General features: G+C 42.3%; 1 protein-coding gene across 1 annotated transcript in view; it reads left to right on the forward strand.

The window, feature by feature from the left end:
- Positions 1 to 13,780, forward strand: part of LOC136863785 (RNA exonuclease 1 homolog) — a 260,407-nt gene that overhangs the window by 54,799 nt on the left and 191,828 nt on the right. The gene's annotated exons all lie outside the window — the stretch shown is intronic.

Genomic DNA, 13,780 nt, shown 5'->3' on the forward strand with positions numbered 1-13,780 from the left:
AGCCGGGGGGGGGGGGGGGCGATTACTGAGGGTAAGAACCCCTATGGAATTTTTACAAAACTAAAGTAAACAATAAACTAAGTAAAACTCAAAGAGACATCATTGTAAAATAAACAGAGCTATTGAATTCTAAAGAAGCCTCAAAAGTTTGATTTTAGATTGTAAAGTGAACATACTATTCGCTGTAAAACTGTTGACCTTGATCATATTGCTCCCACTCTGTATGTTAATGTAAGATTTTGTTCTCTAAGGCAATCTGAATATCATCATAATTCACTTGTATCAATGTCTTTATAATGACAAGTCATGCATGCATGCACCATACATGTACAAGCACCTCAGTATTTTCTGTCAACATTTTCTAACTGTATCCCCCATCGGCCAGTCCTGGCTACGATACTGTTTTCTAATACGGTACTAGAGTGTGATTACTATCTGATGGCACAAAGCACACAAAGCCATGAGCTTGGAGGGGAAAGGGAGGGAGGGAAGGAAGTTAATAGAGGGAGTAACTACTACTGCGATACTGGGAGCAAAATGATGCTTTGTCAGGCTGACAGCAGAAGGAAAAGCTTGGACAAGGGCATTCGGTTACCAGGAGTTGATGTGAACACTTCTGCAACAACTAGCGAAGTGAACGTTCCTTCCCTCTCACACGCTGCAACACATGGACTCATCCGCATACAAAACTTATTTTTGCATCCAGGAGATAGTGGGTTCGGGCACCACTGTTGGCAGCCCTGAAGATGGTGCCTGCCTCTTACCCGGAGGCCCTGGGTTCGATTCCTGGTAAGGTCAGGGATTTTTACCTGCATCTGAGGGCTGGTTCGAGGTCCGCTCAGCATATGAGATTACAATTGAGGAGTTTTCTGATGGTGAGATAGCGGCCCCAGTCTAGAAAGCCAAGAAAAATGGCCAAGAAGATCAGTCATGCTGACCACGACACCATGTAATCTGTAGGCCTTTGGGATGAGCACCGGTCCCTTGGTAGGCCATGGCCCTTAGAAGCTGTTGCACCATGGGGTTTGATTTGGTACCTTAGTGAAGGCCATGGCTGATTTGTTCCTATTCCTAGGCCTTTCTTATCCCATTGTCGCCATAAGACCTATCTGTGTCGATGCGATATAAAGCAAGTTGTAAAAAAATAAAAACTCATTTAGTGTGCAACTAATGTTTTGTGCCATCAGATAGTAATCACATTATACCACCACCACCGCCACCGCCGCCGCCACGTTCTTCCTTCCTCTTCTTTTTCCTTCATCCCGCTTGCCGCCATTGCCTTTACTGTGTTCCAGGCAAACGGGCTCTCTAACATAATCTGAACCAGATTCCCTGGCGTGAGTCGTCGGCCAAGTTGTTGGCAGGCTTTCCTTCGTTCTTCTTCCCATCGAACACAGTAGAAAAAAGTGTGTTCTACTGTATCCCTTTCAGAACAGTACCGACAACCATCTCCCTGCGTCTTTCCCATCTTCATGGCGTATACGCCGAATCTTCCATGTCCTGTCAGGATCTGCGACAGATAGTAATCTACCTGCCGATGTCTACATTTAAGCCAGTCTCCTATGTCGGGTATTAGCTTTTTTGTCCATTGGCCAACATCGGTTGTGCCATCCCATCGGTCTTGCCAGTCTAGTAAGAGTTGGTTCCTCAAGGCTTTCTTTTCTTCAGCAGATATAGTCGCACCCCTTTCATGCCAAAGTTTTCTCTCTACAACGAGGAGGTCAATGGGAATACTGGCAGCTACAACTTGTAAAGCTGCTGTCTATACAGTTCGATATGCACAGGTAACTCTGAGCAGCATTTTCCTCTGTACTCTTTCCATAGCTCTTCGGTGAATCTTCCTCCTGAGTGCATTGTGCCAGATAGGTGCAGCATAAAGTAAAATGGAATATACTGCAGAGCACATAATCTGTCTCTTAACTGTTCTTGGTCCCCCGATGTTAGGCATAAGTCTGGCTAATGCCGATGTCTTCTTCTCTGCCTTTTGGGTTACTGCCTTCACATGTGCACCAAATGTGCAATTCCTGTCAATAAGAACCCCAAGGTATCGTACAGACTTCCCTGGGATAATCACTCTATCATTTAATAAGAAACGGACATTTTTCCAATTCCTGGAACCTTTCAAAATTACAGCCTCAGTCTTATGTGGAGCCAATCTCAATTTATTATTTACCATCCAAAGGTTAACTCGTCTCGGTGATTCATTTACTCGGAAGGTCAGTTCTTCTACATTCTCTGCTATTACCACTATTGCAAGGTCATCTGCATAACCAATAGATGTTGTCCCTTTTGTCAGCTGCAGGCGTAAGATACCATCATATAGAATGTTCCACAAGGTGGGTCCTAGGACAGATCCCTATGGAACGCCAGCACTCATTTCAAGGTCTTCTAAATCATGAAGTCGTATTCTTCGTCCTTTGAAGTACTTAACGATTATTTGTTGTAGATACCGAGAAATGTTCATCCTACGAAGTTCTCTCAAAATAATGCTCCAAGAAGCAGTGTTAAAAGCATTTTTGACATCTAGTGTTATCAAGGCAGCCCATTTCTCACTGCTTTCTGCCTGTATTTGAATCACCCTCTCAATAGCTTGGGTTGTGGTTCTACCCTTTCTAAATCCAAGCAGGTTCGAAGAAAGTCCTCCCTGTTGTTCAAGTTCTTTCTCCAGTCTAGTTTTAATCAATCCTTCGTAAAGTTTGCTCAAGGTGTTTAATAAGCAAAGTGGCCTGTACGCTGATGGATCTAATGATAGTTTCCCTGCCTTCAATAACAGCACTAGCTTGGCTACTTTCCACTCATCGGGGAATTCACGCTTTTTTAATAAATCATTGAAGACTGATAAGATCCAATCAGGTGCCACCTCAACTGCATACTTGATGGCTTCTGGTGGGATTCCATCTACACCTGGTGCCTTACCAGTCTTTATATTGCATGCTACCTCTTGTAACTCAACCACAGTAAACGGTTCTGCAACACAAAAATCTGATTCCATTTCAAAGTCTGTCATTAGTACAAGGGAACAACTCCATTGCTATGGCTTTCATTCTATCAGCTGGGAGCTGAACTGGTACCCTCTTGATTATTCGACCGGTCACTATCTTATATCCCGCGTCCCAGATATCACTGTCTAGATCTTCTCATAGCTTTTGCCAGAGATTTCTCTTAGAATCCTTTATTAGCTTCATTAGTTGCCTCTTTGATGCCTTATAGTCAGCTTCTAATTGTATTAAGTTGACCTGGCTGATTTTTTTCCTAGATCTTGTAAGAATTCGTCTCTTGCGATTGCAGTCTTTCCTTTGCATGTATGTTTCATTGTTGCACCAGTAAGGGACTCGTGTTTTATATTTTGTTGATCCCCTCAATCGGCTGGTCCTACAAGCATCTTTAAGAACAGCAGTTACATCTTTTAGAGTATGTTGCACTGTATCTACAGTTTGTGACATCCACTCGATTGCAATTTTAAAAGTTTCCCAATTATAGTTCCACACCATTTTCGTGATATCATTAAGCTTCTTCGATCCCTTAACTTGAAAATAAATAAAATGATGGTCGCTGAGAGATTCATCTTCCATAACTTCCCAGTCAACAATGAATGATGCAATACTCTGCGTTGAGCAGGTGCCATCTATGAAAGACTCTGAGTTCCCTCTGGAAAAAGTTGGTAAGATTCCAGTGTTATGAACCACCAAGTCTAGGGTCGCTATCCATTCTGCCCAATATTCTCCCCTACGATCTGCAGTTGGTGCCCCCCACAGAGGCGACTTGACATTTAGGTCTCCGAGAATGATAGATTCAATACCTGACGCCATACAGTCCTGAACTATTACATCTACTTCAGCTTTGAAAATATCAAAAGGGATGTTAGGAGAGATATAACAACAATAAATCTGATATTGCTGAAGTCATGTCATGCCGACAAGCAGTTCCAGAATGGACTGAGTGAAGAGGGTAGGTGGTGTCTTTAAAAGATTTCCCCTGCCATAACAAAAAAACTACTACTACTACTACTACTACTACTACTACTACTACTACTACTACTACTACTACTACTACTTTTTATCAATGAGTCAGTGAGTTTCTGGTGCATAATGATAGAACCAGCTTTCATCACCTATCTCAATGATCAATAAAAATATATTTGCCTTCTTCTTGATTTCTCTGAAGGAGGTCTTGACGGATAGTTTTTCTGTGAACTTCGTAATCTTCATTCAATAATGTGCAACCAAGCAGTTACAAACATTTTGATAGCCAAATTGGGGGCACTTCGTGTGATAAATCTCGGGCGAAAAAACATAGAAAAATGGACTTGAAATGGTACCTGAAGTAGCACAGAGGCCCCTAGAAGTATTCTTAGTTGTATAGGAGAGTTAAAACAGGGAGTATGTAAATCTGACAAATGAGACCATATTTTTTGTTGCCGTTGGTCAACTTGGCCAGCTGTGATGAAGACAAGTTTCTTATTGTCTCCGATGAAGCTCACATCATGTCTGGTCTCAGGGCTGCCGTAATTGGTTAGAATAAGAAAACCACACATTTTGAATTTGTCGTGCCATGCGCTGGATAACCGTACTTTTTGTCATGATTCAGCTGGACTCATCGGGGTGCTAGACCCCCTTTAGGGACACCAAGACCTTTACGTCAGTGTGGGGGCTTGTGCGCTTGTTGATCCTGAGGGCTAGGCAAGCTCAGGATTACCCATGCTGAATTGACCTTGGAGTAGGGCCAGACTAACAAGGTGTCCTCCGAGTTGCCTGAGAGGTCTGTGGGCTCTTTTTTTCTCTTTCCATGTCTGTTTCTTTCTTTCCTATTCTAACCATCTGATTTTTATTTCTCCAACTGTATAGTCAGCCTCTCTGCCTTGGGTAGAGCGTAAGTTTTCTGAATGAGTGCGTGCATGTGGAGGTTTCATCTTCCCCCAGTCACAAATTTCGGGTTGTGGTGAGGTGATGCATGGCTCCTGAGAGAGTAGTTGTTAGCGGCCCACCTCCAGATACTGGGAAAACTCTGGAGTATGCTGCCTTACCTTGGCATGCGGGGCTCTGCCGAAGGTTGAATATATATTTCCCTAGCTACTCGTGGGAACCCTCTTCCTTTTTCTTTTTGAAAGGGTGGCACCCTCAAGACAGTGTCTAAAATTGCCAAGAAGCGATTTGATGAATGAATGTCTTCCATGATTCCTGATGGCTTCCAGGGTCGATGGAAATAGTTTCTTAGACGAGAGTCCTTTCCTAATTAGTAATAACGCATTCAAGGGAATTGTTTGTGGTGAAGTTGATGAGATGTGGAAACTTCGCACTGGATCTGTACTTATAAAGACATTGTCGGTTGAGCAGTCTACATGGCTACTTAAAGCAAACATGTTTGAGCATGTGGCAGTTATCATCGAGAAGAACAAATCCTTTAACTGCTGCAAAGGAGTACTCTTCCACAAGGATACGATTAAGGCTTCTGATAATGACATGATCAGATACCTTGCTTGTCAGGGTGTAACTGATGTGAGAAGTATAAAGAGGCGTGTCAGCGACTAACTGCTCGATACGGGCGCTTTCAACATGACATTCGAAGCCCAGACCCTGCCTAAACGAATCAAGGTTTCAATGTACGTCTGACTGTACGTCCGTACATTTCAGCTCCAAAGAGGTGCTACAACTGCCAGAAATTTGGCCAAACCTCACTGCGATGTCAAGGTCTGATGACCTGTAAGATGTGTGGGAAAGGTAAGCATGCTGGTGTCAAGTGTATACGACCACCCACATATGTGCGACAACTGCATGGCTATGCATGCTCCAATCTCTAAAGAGTGTCCCACTTTCAGGGAGGAGGAGAAGAAGATCCAGTAGATAAAAACTTTGGATAAGCTATCATATCCAGACACCCAGAGAAAGTTCAGATCCATGGCTGCTCCAGAGTTCTCCATTTCCTTCACTGAAAAGGTCACGAAAGTGTGGATCTCACCAAACCAGTACATAAGAAGCATCAAAAGGTCTTAGCCACTAACAAACTGCCGCATCTAAGTAAACTGAAGATCTCAAGAAAATAGCAGTATCTATTGGAAAATCTTTAAGTGAGTTAATAATGACATTGTCCGGTAAAAGCACTTCCCAGGAACATTCGGTTTTGAAGTCTCCCCTATCAGGGTGGGGAGAAAGACTTTTCCATCCAGGGCTGAGAGACCTTCCAGCAGTCTTCCAGCTCTCTTCCTAATGCCCAGAACAACAGGGAAGAGAAGACGAGGACACAAAGTTCCCCTAAACAGTCAGAGAAAAAGCCTTCTCCAACACAACCGGGGGTCACCGCATTCCCAAAGAAACCTGGCTAACCACCCGCTGGACCTCCTCTAAATATTAGGAAAGCGATGAGCAAGAGCGGGAAGCCCCAATGCCCTGTTGCTCGATCCCATTCTGGGAAACCTTGTTCTCCCAGGAAGAAGGACCACCATTCCCAGTCAGATGGGTATCCACCCATGGAGTGTTCAGTTGCCATATCTCTCTAATCTGGGGAGAAAATGGAGACTGAACGACTCATCATTGTGGATGGTGATGACAACGATGGAGGAGAATGGCAGATAAGTCAATGAAAGATGGACAAACAATAGTCCTAATTTTGTTGCACTGCTCATCCACACAATGGCACTATTGCAGTGAAATCCAATCAAACAATCAATCAATCAATCAATCAATCAATCAATCAATCAGATATCTGTCAATGTAGCCACCATAGCTTGTCTATGGGAATCTTGTCTGAGGCCTGGACACAGCACGACTATGAGAGGATTTCTTCTCTGTTCCAAGGACCGAGTAGTTGTGGGTGGCTCAGCGACTGGGGGCGTCTGTACCCTAGTCCATTTCGGACATCTTGAGTGAAAATGTCCTGCTACTAACTCAGTTGGACGCAATTCCATTTCACTCTCCATGCCTGTAATGACAACAGTATGCAACGTGTACTTTCTACCGCACTACAGTCTTAAGTTGCATGAACTCCAGGACTTGATCGCTCAGTTTAGCTCCTCCCTTACTTTTGCTTGGAGATGTGAACGCCCGTAACACCCCCTGGGGTTCTCCATCTTCCTGTGCTAGGGGAGGCTTGTTGAGCAATTGATCAACAGTTCGATCTTTGTGTGCTTAACATAGGGGAACCTACTCATTTCAGTAGCTTACATGGCACATTCTTCCATCTGGATGTCACCTTGTGCAGCCGTGCGCTAGTTCTCCCGTTACGGTTCAAGTACACAGTGACCTCTGTGATAATAACCATTTCCCGATATTTCTCTTGTTCTTCAATCAGAGACAGTCTGAAGTACTGAAGCGCTGGTTACTTCAACTGGCAAATTGGCCACAGTTTACAGAAGGCCGAAGAAGTGCTGAGGTCTGTTGACGACCACGTTTCTTCCATTACAGGCATTCTGGCTGCTGCAGAGGGGGGAATACCTACATCATCTGCCATCCCTCACCGGGAAAAAGTCCCATAGTGGTCTGATGAAATTAAAGCAGCCATACGTGATTGCCAACAGGCTTTTAAGCATTATCGTCGGAATTCTACAATGGCCAACAATATTGGGTTCAAGCGCCTTCGCGCTGAAATCCATGTCTTGATTTGAGACAGTAAGAAACCTACTGTACTTGTGAAAAATATGTGTCATCCATGACAGTACATACTCCGTCATCACAAGTGTGGAACAAACTCTGCCATATTGCTGGAGTCTGGGACAATCCTTCGTTCCCTGGAATCTCCATTAATGGTGATATAGTTATGACTCCTTCAGACATTGCAGATTACATCACATCACATTTTGCTGATGCGTTCAGCTCTGGGAGATACGACCCTGCATTTCTGCCTATCAGGCGCGAGGCAGAGGCCCATCAGCTGCCATTTGCCTCTATTACTTTGTATTTTTATAACGTATCTTTTACAGAGTGGGATTTGCGGTGTGCACTCATGCTATGCAGGGACACAACTCGTGGACTGAACAAAATCCACAATCAAAAATGCTCAAACATTTGATTGACCAATGTCTCAAGAATATCCTCACCCTGTTCAATGGAATATGGAGTGAAGGAGTTTATCTGGCTCAATGGTGTGAAGGAATTGTAATACCAATTCCCAGCCAGATAAAGATCCAAAGCTTGTGGATAGTTAAAGGCCAATATGCCTTTTGAACGGCCTGTGTAATCTTTTTGAGAGGATGGTGAAATGGCGACTTGTGTGAGCCATGGAAGGGAAGGGTCTCTTGACTAACTACCAGTGTGGTTTTTGCTCTCATCATTCTGCCACCACAGACTGGTGAGCGCCATTCAGGATGCCTTTTTCTGGAAGGAACATCTAGTCGCCATGTTTTTTTGAGATGGAAGAACCTTAAAACAATATATGGTGGTCTCCACACTACACCTGTGGGAATCTTGGGGTAATTTACCTACGTTTATTAAGAACATAATCTCGATCGGGCTCTTTCGAGTCTGAGTAGGGAATGCTTTTTCTCAATATTATTGTACCGGGAGGTACACCTCAACACCGCTCATTTAAAATAACCGCCCTAATAAACTCCTGTATTGATCAAAAGGTGAACACCGCTCATTTAAAATAACGCCCTAATAAACTCCTCTATCGATCAAAAGGTGAAACTGATACTACATGAACTTGGAACCTTAATCAGAAGATGTCACCACTGAAATATTAAGTAATTGTGTTATTGTTAACTTTCCTAAACTGATTGAATTTCTCCTGGTTTCGTTTGCTATACATCAAGAAGTTTGGACATTTTTCCACAGATGTCACTACCAAAAAAAAAAACAACTCTGATCATGCACTCTGGTGCAAGGTGGAAGAACTTATAACTTACAGAAGTTTCATATTCGTAGGTTTTCCATAACTGAATCTATGTTCATTTATTTTTGGGTTGGCAACACTTCCTTTTCTTTCCGCCAGTTTTGAATCTGGCCATTGAAAAAATTCTGTAATTAATTTTCAACCTATCACAGGCTTCTTGTTCGATTTTGAGTGTAACTTTTGAACTTAACCATTAAAATTGAGAGGGTGTGTATGGATAAGCCCAGAATCCTCTCAAACCTTCCCTGAGGGTATATAAACTGTGGCTTTTCATGTTTCTTTGTCAATTGATCACCGTATTTATAAGTGTGTATGTTAAGGCAGGAGGCGGGGTGCCTCTTTCTTCGGCCAGCAGAACATCTACAAGGTAATGGCCACATAAATTCTATCTTTCTTGCTGTATCCACTAATTAATCCGAGGGGAAGACCCGAATCTTTAATTATGAAACAATACTTTTCTAAAATGTAACTTTTTTCAGCTAATGTAAAAAACTTCATAAAATCTTTAATTGTAAATTGGGGATAGAGAGTGAGTTACCCTCTCGAGCTCCCCTTCATCTAGGTTTGAGGTGTCTGCGATTTAGTAACTTTTTTTTCTGTAATGTATTACAGTTATTTCCATGCGCGCCACCTCAAGTAGCTTGGGATTAGCTCCTGTTTCATTGGCCGAGAGCCCTGTAGGTTGTGATTTTTCATTATCTGGGAGTGCAGTGTACGCCTCCATTCAGTTTGTGTTCGGGCCGTTCATTTAACCTGTTCTTTTTTGCAAAGGCCCTGTAGGTTGGGTACTAGATACCCCTGTGTAAAAACCAATTCAGTTTGTAAATTGTGGCTTGAGAGGCCAGAGATTTGTAAGTTTTGATGTAAGATTGCATAGAGCGGGCTGTAAGAAACTGTGAGCCTGTTAGCTCTTTTTCAAAGTTTTGTAAGAGTAACGAGTGCTTCTGGAAGGCTAGATATTGTATTTTGGGAGCAAGTACTCTTGAATTAGGAGATTTCTGTCCTTGACTAAATGAATCCTTGTTTTGAATTAAAGTTGTAAACTGGATCCGGTATCTGTGGAATTGTAAAACTAGGGGCTTGAAGCCCAGAATCTGTTAAATTCACTAATCTTGGATTTTCCTAGTCTGGTTTCAAGATTGCTTTTGTACCTGACATGTTGTTATGTTCACTAAGTGAAAATTTGTTAAGTTGTTGTTATTTGAAGAAATATAACCTTCAGTTCAAGTTTTAAATTAATTTTGATATTGTAGATAAACCCATTCACCCCGGCACCTTCTTTAACCTCTTTCTGCTCCACGGGTAACCCCGTAACAATTATGTTCAAGATAATAGAGTGCCATAGGAATCTGTACTGTGTGTCACACTGTTCACAATCACCATCAACGGCATAGTTGCCGCTGCCGGGCCTGGAGTTGTTCCATTGCAGTATGTAGACAATTTAGCTCTACATTACAGCTCCGGAAGGATGGCATTTGCTGAGAGAGCTACAGCAACTGAGTCGACAGATGGGCCCTACAACATGGTTTTCGATTCTCAGCAGCGTAAACCTCAGTTGTACACTTCTGTCGACGTTGGGTTGTGCATCCTGAATCAGAGCTCCACTTGCAAAACAATGTCTTATCAGTGGTAGACACCTGGAGGTTCCTGGATCTCCATTTTCAAAAGTGACTAACATAGCATCCCCACATCCATCAGTTGGAGGTTCTGCATGAAGAGACTTTATATGCTTTTCTCAGCGACACTTCCTGGAGGGATGACTGTGCATGTTGTTACATTTGTACACGATGGGGAGGCATATGTTTCAAGCAGACCTGCCTGACAGCTGGAAACTGCATGTGAGTGGTGATGATGATGGCCACGATTCCATCCCGTGTGGACTATGGTAGGGCGGATTATGGTTCAGCATCAAGATCTACGCTGAAACTTTTGGATAGTATTGACCATAGTGGAGCATACTCGCTGAATCAGGAGTTCCACACTTACGAAAAAGATGGCAGCCAATACTCCTCAAGTGCACTTCTAGAATTTGTGAAATGTTGCAACATCCAGGCTATCATTGCATCTTCAGTTCCCGATACCTCCAGAGGTACCAAACCTGACAGAGTGCCATACGGCCAGTTGGGCTTCGAATTGATAGCTTGTGTTGTGAGTTAGATGTGGTTATCGGGTAGTTCCGCAGCCAGATATATGGCTAGATCTACTCTGTGGACCCAAGGTGAACATGAACATCTTTGTTCATCGAAGGTATTTCCAGGACTTTGCTCACCAGTATCCAGCCACGCATCACGTCTTTATGGATACTTCTGAGATCGGGGAAAATGTAGGATTGTCTTCCATCTCTGATATTATTAGCATGAAGATCTCGCTTCCCAGTGTGCATAGTATGTATACTGCGAAGCTTTTCACCATCTTAGAAGTTCTGCAGTTTGCACTGGGTGACGAAAGAAAGACCTTTCTTGTATGGACCAACTCATTAAGTTCTCTGCAGTCTATTGACATCTGTTTCCCACAACACCCACTGGTGCAGTGGATTCATGACCTTCTAGCCAGGGTAGGTTATGCTAGCACCAGAATCACTTTTGAGTGGCTCCCAAGCCACGTTGGGATTGTGGAAAATGAACTTGTGGATGAAATTGCAAAAGAAGCTGTACTTTTACCACTAACAGATACCTTTTCTCAGTTACATTGACCCATCTTGGCGTCCTGGGAATCGGAGTGGCCAGCTATCCAAACTCCCGACAAGCTGAGAGCAATTAAAAAGACAACTGCCGTGTGGTGGTCCTCTTTCCGGCCTTCACAGAGAGATGCCGTAGTTTTATGTAAGTTGAGGATAGGTCATGGAAGATCTATGCACTCTTACCTCATGAAGTGGGAAGACCCTCCAGTGTGTTCTTGTGGTACTAAATTCACTATGGCCCACATCCTCGCAGAATGTGCCGATCTCTCTGGCCTAAAACGGAACCTCGGTCTTCAGGAGAAACTCAAACTCATACTAGCCAATGACGGGAATACTGCTGATCCTGTCATTCGTTTCATGTGTGAGAGTGGATTAATCAAGATTTTCTAAATTTCAAATTTTCAGTGTCCTTTTCACCTTCATAAAATATTTTTATATTATTAAAAAATCATTTTCAAATTCCTCCCTTTAATAAATACTGTAGTTTTAAAATTATTTTCATTTTTGTACAGACTTAATTTGTTCAGAGAGGATGGTTACCTGGTTCTACTTCCTCTTAAAACAAAAATCACCACCACCACCAGGGGATGCTATAAGCTTGTTGGCTGCTTTAAGGACATACCCTAGGGGGTTACGCCCCCAGACCCCCTTTCCATTCCCCTAGACTAGTCCAGGCCATACTCTAACCTATCCAGACCAGCGGTCTTCTCTCCTCTTAATTATGCAGCGGTGGCAACCCTTTATAACATGATGTTGCCCAAGCCGCACCATGTTTGAGCTCTTGCCTATCTTTTGCGAACTGTCAGTGGAAGTTTTACCGCCTACGCTTGTAATAATTTCCTATACCGCGCTTCTTACTTCAAGTTTTTCTGCAGTTTTGTCTAGTAACACATTTGTCTTTTTGTAATGATGTTACTAGCTCTTTCGACATTGCGTTCAGCGAATGAACTTTGAAGGCAATGGCTGTGAGGCTGATCTCTGTTGCTCCTGATAACATGTTTGAAATGTTTTCACCTTTGTCTTCAAACTGCTAGCGCCCGTGAACACATATCCATATGTAAACTGAAGTCTGAAGTGAATTCAGTAGCTGGAATTTCCTCTTTAAGAAGGAATTCAGGTACAAGATATTACAATCATTCCATATTGACGGTTTTCACTTTACAATGGAAATTTAATATGTCCTCCTATTCAATACACATCTTCATCATTAGATGGAGGTAATAATAGTCATACATGTTTCAACTCGTTTGAGCCATCTTCAGTGAAAAAAAGGTTAAAGTGTTAACATAACTGATGCTAAAAAAAGTGTTAAAACATAATGAAGAAAAGAATGAAAACAAATGAGACATTATGAAATTAAAACAAGTGATTATGGCGAGGTTGTGGACTTCTTGGTCTAAAATGTGCAGTGTGTTACAGTTAAAAACTGAGGACGAATTCACTGTGCTAAAATTTAAAATGACAGTCTGTCTTCATTGAGTCACCATCACATAAAGTTAAGAGGGCAGCGAAAACTTGAGAAACTATGTTTGAGAAGAAAATAAGTGCCAAGTCTCCACATGGCAACTACAGGGTGATACAAAAAATGGGTTACAACAAACATACTACTGGAGATCTCAAATACCTGACACTCCATTATTAAATAAATATAATTGTCTCTTCTGTGAGTCCTGAAAATTCCTTTAAATCCATCAAATTTCACCACAAATAAAACACATAAAAATTTACATAAATTTACAGCAACAAAAAAAGTATTCAATTGAACTTTTCAAAAATGTCAGTTCCTTAGTTTCTCTCAATGACGGTTTCATGACAAATTCTTCTGTATAATGTCAAGAATTAAATGATTCCACCGACTCTTATCAACTCACCATGTATAGACCATAGAAAGCTTCTGCAAAGTTCTCCTCGGAGTAAATATTGAAGAGAGAAGGGGGAAGTACGTGACCTCGTCTGGTGCTCTTGCGTGTTTATTTCAACTCGATCACCTGGTCTTTGACTCAGACTTGTGCATACTGTGAGATATCTCGGTCTGACTTACATGCAAATAATTTTTGAAAGTTCCAGTGGGTTAAATTTTCATAACCTTTTGAGTGGATACCCTCTGGTCGGTAGTTCCACCAATATAGGATGTTATGCATTATTTACAGACACTGAAGTTAGTGGGACAGTGTACTTACTTTATAAAAAGTATTCAACAGTATCAGTCAGTTTACTTTTTTCCCTACAAAATTTCTGGTAAGGTAGAGAGAAATAACACTGTAGTAAATGGTGAAA

Source organism: Anabrus simplex, chromosome 2 (assembly GCF_040414725.1).
Source record: "Anabrus simplex isolate iqAnaSimp1 chromosome 2, ASM4041472v1, whole genome shotgun sequence".
Classification (NCBI taxonomy): Eukaryota; Metazoa; Arthropoda; class Insecta; order Orthoptera; family Tettigoniidae; genus Anabrus; species Anabrus simplex.